Source organism: Tursiops truncatus, chromosome 17 (genome assembly GCF_011762595.2).
Source record: "Tursiops truncatus isolate mTurTru1 chromosome 17, mTurTru1.mat.Y, whole genome shotgun sequence".
Taxonomy (NCBI): Eukaryota; Metazoa; Chordata; class Mammalia; order Artiodactyla; family Delphinidae; genus Tursiops; species Tursiops truncatus.
The window spans coordinates 1,003,905-1,011,423 of NC_047050.1; the positions used below are offsets into that span (position 1 = coordinate 1,003,905).

The 7,519-nt window shown below is 57.2% G+C and overlaps 2 long non-coding RNA genes across 2 annotated transcripts in view; both read left to right on the top strand.

Annotated features, from left to right (window-relative positions):
• The window catches only part of LOC109548321 (uncharacterized), a 124,373-nt gene that overhangs the window by 76,626 nt on the left and 40,228 nt on the right, over positions 1-7,519 (top strand). The gene's annotated exons all lie outside the window — the stretch shown is intronic.
• LOC109548322 (uncharacterized) lies at positions 129-4,493 on the top strand. Its single transcript, XR_002174419.3, has 2 exons — positions 129-3,523; positions 3,605-4,493. It is a non-coding gene; the product is annotated as an uncharacterized lncRNA (long non-coding RNA).

Below are 7,519 nucleotides of genomic sequence, written 5' to 3' on the forward strand. Positions count from 1 at the left end.
AGGGACTCACAGCAGGTGGCGGGGGAATGAGGGCAGGGGGATGGGCACGTGGTGGGACCCCAGGAGGGGGGATGGGCAGGCGGCGGGGGGTGGGGGGGGTGGCAGGTGGGCGGGCCCAGCGGGTGTGGGACCTGCAGGCTTTCCTCGTGATTCTGGCTGCAGGTGCCTTCCCGGCACGTGAAGGCCAGTGGGGCCAAAGTGCACCTCATTCTTCCAGGTTATTGATCTGCTTTTAAAGGAAGGGGCTTGGGACACTGGACCGATATTCACTTTAAATTAACAGTTTAGGGCTTCTCTGTGTGATTTTCAAAGTGTCAAAGGGAAGCGCAGAGGATCAAGTTGTTCCAAAGAATGATGGGGCACCAGAAGAGCATAGGAAGGGCGGCCTGGACGGCGGCGGGGGTGGGCACTGCGCGCAGGTGCGCTGGCCGCTGGGCGGGCCGGGACCGTCCCGCGTGGGCTGGAGCTCGGGCGAGCACTCCGGTCTGCCTTCCACCCGAGCGGCTGCACGTGGCTGAGGCCCCCAGGCTCACTCTGGGGAGGGGCTGGCCCCGCCTGGCCCCATCGGGCAGGCCCTGCCTCGCCCTGGGGGGCGCGGGGCTGGGCAGGAGTTCGGGGCACACGGCCCTCAGCGGTGCTGTCTGCTCCGCCCCTGGAGCCCTTCCACGACCTGCTCAGCCCTGACTATGGGGCAAGAGTTAGTCTGCACCCGAGTCCCGGCATTTGTTCAGGCTTGCGACCTGCATGAGCTCCCCTGTCCTGGGCTGACTCCGTCTCTGCACTACAGTCGGGGCAGAGGAAGGGCTGGTGTTACTGGAAAGAAACCCTTTCCGGATGCCCAGCCCCGGCCCAGAGATGGTGCTGGTGTTCTTTCCTCCGCCTCGAGTTCCATCCACTTCAGCACGTGGCCCCTGGGGGCGGTCCAGGCCCCTCTGCATCCCTGTTGTAGCGTCGTCAGCACTGCCCAGGGGGCAGGGGGAGACAGGGTGAGGACGGTGGGAGAGCTGGTCCTGGGGTCGGGAGAAGGGGAGCGGCAGGAAGGGATGTGGGCGTGCACACATCTGCCAGAGGTGTGTGTCCTGTCTTCCAGACGCCTTGAGTCTGTGTTATCCCCATGGTGCCGGGCGAGGGCTCCTGCTTCAGGCCTCACTGACCAAAGGGTTTGAAGGATGCTGCAGCCCAAAGAAGGCCACTTTTCCAAGGAAGAATGAGAGGACTTGGGTGGCCAGCAGCGTCTGGAGTCAGGGGTGTCAGAAATGGCACCTGGGGGGCTTCCCCGGTGGTGCAGTGGTTGAGAATCTGCCTGCTAATGCAGGGGACACGGGTTCGAGCCCTGGTCTGGGAGGATCTCACATGCCGCGGAGCAACTAGGCCCGTGAGCCACAACTACTGAGCCTGCGCATCTGGAGCCTGTGCTCCGCAACAAGAGGGGCCGCGATAGTGAGAGGCCTGCGCACCGCGATGAAGAGTGGCCCCCACTTGCCGCACCTGGAGAAAGCCTGCACGCAGCAACAAAGACCCAACGCAGCCAAAAATAAATAAATAAATTTATTTTTTTAAAAAAGAAATGGCAGCCGGACCAGGACTCCAGGGAAGCTCTGGACAGAGGCCGGGTCTGGGTGGCCCAGAGGGAGGAGTGGCCCGCAGGGCTTGGCCGGGGCGCAGGCAGGGCCAGAGCCATCTCCTGGGGCAGCGCTGGGCCAGCTCTGTCTCGGGCCCGCCTGCAGATCCAAGTTTGCATTTTGACGGAACACAGGCCATCTCCTCCACCACGCAGTCTTCAAGGTCCCGTCCTCTTCACGGGTGTCCTTTCCACGCGCTCTGTCCCTGTGTCTGGCTTGTATTTACTCCTTGGACCCATCCTGGTGATGAGTGAGCTCAGCGAGGTGGTGGAGCTTCCATCCTCTTTCTTTGCTTTTCCTGCGTGAGGCGGAGTTGGCGTTCAGCTTGGACCCGCGCGGCTCTGCGTGACTTTCTCCAGGTGATCGTAGCTAGGCTTGTGGGATATCGGAGAAGGTTGGAGAAAGACAGAAAATCCGTGTGGAGTCCCGAGGTGCGTTCTGGGCTGCGATGCCGGCGGCGGTGCCACTTCTGTCCCTGAAGCCGCGGAAGGTGTTACAGAGCCTCTTCCTCCCCCTTGTTCCCGCCTGCTCACGGCCGCGTCAGTTGTTTCTGAAGCATCTTTCCACTTATGACCCCTCGTCCCGAAGCCTGTGGAAGGGGTTTGACGGAATTAATCTTCCTTTGTGTTTTGAAGGTTTCCGCCCTTTCCTGTCTTGTTTCCTGTTCTGGGTCCACGTCTCTCTCCCCCCTTCTTGCCTTCGGCGTCTTCTAGGCGGTTTTCGGCAATTCGTCTTTGCTTCCCAGTCTTAGCGAGCGTGACAGCGCACGGGGGGATGTTCAGGGAGACTTCGGGGTGGAGGGGAAGAGGCTGGAGGAAGGAGGGATGAGGCGTGGCCACCGCGGGTGGCAGAGGAGGGACGGCCTTCCGGGTTTGCCACGTCTGGTCGCAGAGTCACGTCGGGGTCCTGTGGGCCGTGGGCTCAGCCCCGGGTGAGGTGGGGGACTGGCACCTGCCAACGTTCCCTTTGTTCCTGCTGCCGACTCCATCTCCAACCGTAAGAAACACAAATTTTTAATTAGAAAGAACTGCATTAAGTAATGATCCTTGTGGGGGAAAATATCCGACTTTTGATTTTCATACATTTTCCAGAAGCTTAATTATAAGGAGTGTTAGCTCTTCGGGAAAAAACTTAGCAAAAATTTGAAAATATACCGAGTTTGCTCCCAAAGGCCCGGATGGAAGGGGCAGGGACCTCAGCTCACCCTGACGGCCCCTCCCACCCCCGGGGGCCTGTCCGAGATTTCCGCCTTCTCGGTGCTCCGGGGGCAACCCGGAGAGAGGAGCCTTCTAGACCAGCTTATAAAATGTGGATCCGCGTTACTGATCGATGAGTTTAAGGATTTTCTGACCGCCCGCGTCGAGCGTTGAGACCGCGTTTTCACGCCGGTGGTGGGTGGTGACTCACGCAGGCACAGGGGGGCGGCTCCAGGACGACAGCTGGCTGAGCCGTATTCCGCAGGGACACCGCGCGGGTCCATCTGGAGCGCGGCTCAAGCCGAAGTGGAGGGAGCCAGGTGTGGCTGTGCCTGGGAGCCAAGCCCCACGTTCACACGTGTCCGTGAGCTCCGGACTGGAGCGGGCAAGCTTCCTTCCCACCACACCTGGCTACGGGGCACAGGAAAAGCTGCACCTTGTCGCACAGCTGGGAGGTGGCGGCCCGTGCAGTTGCAGGACGTGGACCCGGCAGCGGCCACCTGGTCATCCCTGACCGCAGGGGGTCTCTGTTAGACTCTCCGCAGTTATGACACAGTGACTTCCCGGGCCAAACTTGATGCCAGAAATGTTCAAAATAAAGGGTCTGGAAGAGCCAGAATTTGATTTAAAAAGACCCGTGAGATCCGGTGGAGAGCACTGAGCAGGGACCTAAACGCCCCTAGACTTCTCCTCCGGCTGCCCACGGTGAGCTTTCCTAATAAACGAGTGTATGTAGCAGTGCCGTTCCATGATTTTACCTTAAAGTCTTAAATGTATTTTGTGTAGCGATGCACATGAAAGACACCTTGACAGAGGAAGGTGACCTAGTGGAGGATCCGTGAGGAAAGGCGGGGAGACGCTGTGCAGACGTGTCATCTCGCGCGGGCGTGTGTACCTGCAGGACTACTGGGCTTCTGTCGCCTGAGATGGGGGAACCGACAGGCTGTGTCCTGTCACCCCTCCCCTCGTGGCACCGAATGCACGTGACTGTCCCCGCAGGACAGAGAAAAGCCCCCCGACCCAGGGCACCTGCCTGCAGAGTGACAAGGCCACGCTGAAGGGCCCCCGGCAGGATAATCCCCCGCAGGGCGACATCCCCGCTTCCTCCCCTGAGCCCGCTGCTGCCGGAGGAGATGCTGGGTTACGCAGGGGTTCGGTACGATGTCCTGACACCTTGCTCTGAAGGCTTACTGGCCCCTGGCCGCTGCAGGTGGCTGGGAGGATGTGGGTCAGGCAGGGACAGGCATTTACCGCAAGACAGCGAGGGTGATGTGGACGGAAACGTGGGCGGAAAGGGGCTGCGCGACATGGAGGACATTGATTTTGCCTGCTCCAGAGGCTGCAGCGTGGCCCTGGTGGGCGGGGGCAGTGGCCCCAGCAAAGCCCATTCTGGGAAAATGTCCCGTCCTCTCCAGAGTCACCGGCGTGCCGGCAGGTCTCAGAGCAGTGCCCTGGCCAGCGCCCAGCCTTGCGGCTAGACCAGCAACGTGGCTGCGACCTCCTGTGCGTTTGTACTGGGTCCCACTGACTTGCCATCCAAGATCGGGTTTGAAAATGTATTTTTACATAATATCATCCAATCACTGTCTTCTTAAAGGTATGCGGCATCAAAGAATGCCATTGACTGTGATTTATAGCATGACGTTGAAAAAATGCAAATGTATTTGTACCTCTACTACTGGCTTGCTCTTTTCCTTTACACATAACGAGGGGTTCCGGGGGTAAGTGAGGGGGAGTCGGAACAAGAGACGGACCTCAAGGGAAGCAGAGTTTTCTTGATAACCAGAAATATTAGAACTTGGATCTGGGATTAATTATCTGAATCTTTTGAAAAATTATCGTTTTGATTCCTCATCTGAAAATCCTGAAATTCTACGGTCCCTTGAGGGTGTGAATCAAATAAGCAAAATGAAGTGGGTAAAACTCTTCGGATTTCTTGGGGAGAGAGGGCTGAGAAGGGCCTGCTTCCTGAAGACTCAGCCCCTCGGGGAGCGGCAGCCCTAATTCACAGCTGCCCTGCACCTGCCCCCAGCTGTTTGTGCTGGAAATGGTATGAACTAGTGACACTCAGATTTGTAACCTGGGGACTCGGGGGTGGGGGGTTAATTCTGTCCCTTGAGGGCTGCAGACACGCCTTTTTCTCATCTCCTAGCTTCCTTTACACTTAAGAGAAGATCACCATGTGCTTCTTTAAAGGAACCCTGGTCCAGGCGACGTAGCAGCTTCCCATTATGTGGCATCCTTCTCTGAGGCTTCTGTATCCCGTCATCATTGTATCTCTAACCTGATGACTTGATGCCAAACTTCCTAAAATGTGGCTTTACTCCCAGAATTTCAATGCAGTTGAGGCACTTAGTATCTCTTAACTCTGTTTCTACCATCTTCTTGTTCATCTGTTTTTGCCAGTATTTAGGAATAACAAAGGGTAATTCGAACGAGTGATGCTTGGTGTATACACATGCGGGGGAGGAGAACTGGAAAATAAATAGAACATGGACAAGAGGTGACAGGAACAGAAACATCATTCTTTACCTCATGTGACGGTTTTGGACACCAGCGGCATCAGTCTGAGACCTTGGACTGAGGTCTTGGATTCAAGGTTCTGTCTGCAGTTTCTAGACATTTGGATAGGTTTTATGATGTTATACTCTTCAAGGAATCGGGTCAAATTTCTTTCTATGCCACAGAGTCTATGTGGGAGTAGTTTATTCCCAAATACTTGCAGAGTGCCCAAGACAGCCCTTTCTTTTACATCTTAGAGCTGGCATTTGTATCCTAGAGATGGGTGCGTTGAGGAAGGACAGAGAGGAAAGTCCAGCTGATTGGCCTTCGTGTGAGCGCGTACAGCCTGTGTTGGGAGGAGACACATGTACGTGAAGCTATAAATATTCATGGTTTTTAAGTTTATGCCGTTTTTTTGTTTGTTTGGATTTTCCACATAGTTGATCATGTCAACTGTGAACAAGGTGGTCTTATTTCTTCCTTCCTAATCTGGATTTATTTCCCCAGCCCCTTGGGGTCAGGCTGGCTGGAGCTGGCTGGATTTGGGTCTTTCCCTTCCCCCGGGGCAGTTGGTCTCTGATAAACCCCAGCTGGTTAGACTCTGGTTAACTAGTTTTCCTTGAGGCCAGGCCTTGTTGAGAAGAACAGGGTGCTCTGGTGTTTTTCAGAGAGCTTTCGCCTCCCCCTTCCAGAAGCCCAGGGGACTTTTCTCTGCTTTTTACCGTGGGAACCCGGCCAGGATTCCACCACATCATGAGGCCTGGGGCTGGGGCCCCCTGGAGCGTTAACTCTCAGACTTGCCCACGTGGGGCCCCGGCTGTCCTTTCCTTGCGATCCAGGTCCTACTCTGGATCCACGGCAGTGTCTGCTCCTGTGCTCTGCTCCGGGAAAGAATGACCACCACGCTGGCCTGGACTCGCGCCGATGCCGTGTCCCCGCGAGGGATCCACGAGTACTTGCCATCCTTCAGTCTGTTCGGGTTGTCACTTGTACTGAGGATGGAGCCATGGCTTCCAAGGTCCTCACGTGGGAACCTGAAGCTGGAGGCCCGGGGGGCGGGGGGTTTACGTGGATTCCTGCAGCTGGTTAGTTTTCTGGACCTCACCCAGGTGACGCTCCCCTTCCCCAGAATTTCTAGGTGTGTGTCAAGTGCAGGACTGGTTCTTTCCCCACGGAAGCATGATAACAAGTTCAGTTAACACAGTGCTGAGCACACGTTCCTTCCTTCCTTCCTCCATCCGTGGAATGTGGCTCCTAAGTGCAGGCGCCGTTCTGGGTTCTGGAGTCATTGTGAGCAGGACAAACACAACTTTGCCCTCCAGAGGGGTCGCCCTGGTGGGTGGTGGGCAGCAATCACGGTGAATGAGGAAACACAGAGCGTGTTAGGTAGTGACACCTGCTGCGAAGCAGAATGAATCACGGGGAGAAGAGCAGGTTGGAGACCAGGGCTGTTCGGACCAGCCAGCCAGTGGCACTCTGTCCACAGGATGGCTCAAGCCACTCCTGAGAGCACGGAGGGGAGTGGGTGTGGGTGGGGGGAGATCGGTCATGAGGCCCATGGCCGGTGCCAAGACAGCCCGTGCAGGCTTGGAGCAGAGCGGAAGCAGTGATGGTTGTAGGAAGAGGACAGACTCTGGACGAACGCTGGTGGTGAGGATGGTTGTCAGGGATGCAGCTGCCGGCAGGGGCAAAGCCGTGCAGGTAGGGATGGGCAGGGACGGACTGCCTGTTACACACCTGCTCAGGTGGAGGCTGCGTGGCGATCGGAACTTTGGAGAATTCTGCCCTTAAACAGCCGTCCAGTCACGCAGACCCGTGGACGGCAGGCCTCTCCTTGGATCCACGTGCAGGATCATTTCAGACGACGTGACCAGCCGGGGTCAGGATGCCCCTCCGGAAACCGGCTTCAGCGTGAGTTCTCCAGGATGTAGCTATCGTCTTCTTGTTCTGCACGCCCTGCTGTCCTCAGCGTCTGCCCAGGACCAGCAGATCTGGCTGGCTCTGAGTCCTGCTGCCAACGAGGCTGCAGCCTTTTCCCTCATCTTAGAGGGACTGGTGTGGGGGGGGCATTTGTCCCCAGGGCATTGTGTCAGCTTGAGTGACGAGCCCGGGGGATGGTGACCTCAGAGGAGGACCCTGTGCTTGCCGGCTTGGACCGGGGTGATTCCGCCGCAGGCATGTCTGGGGTTGTCGCAGCTG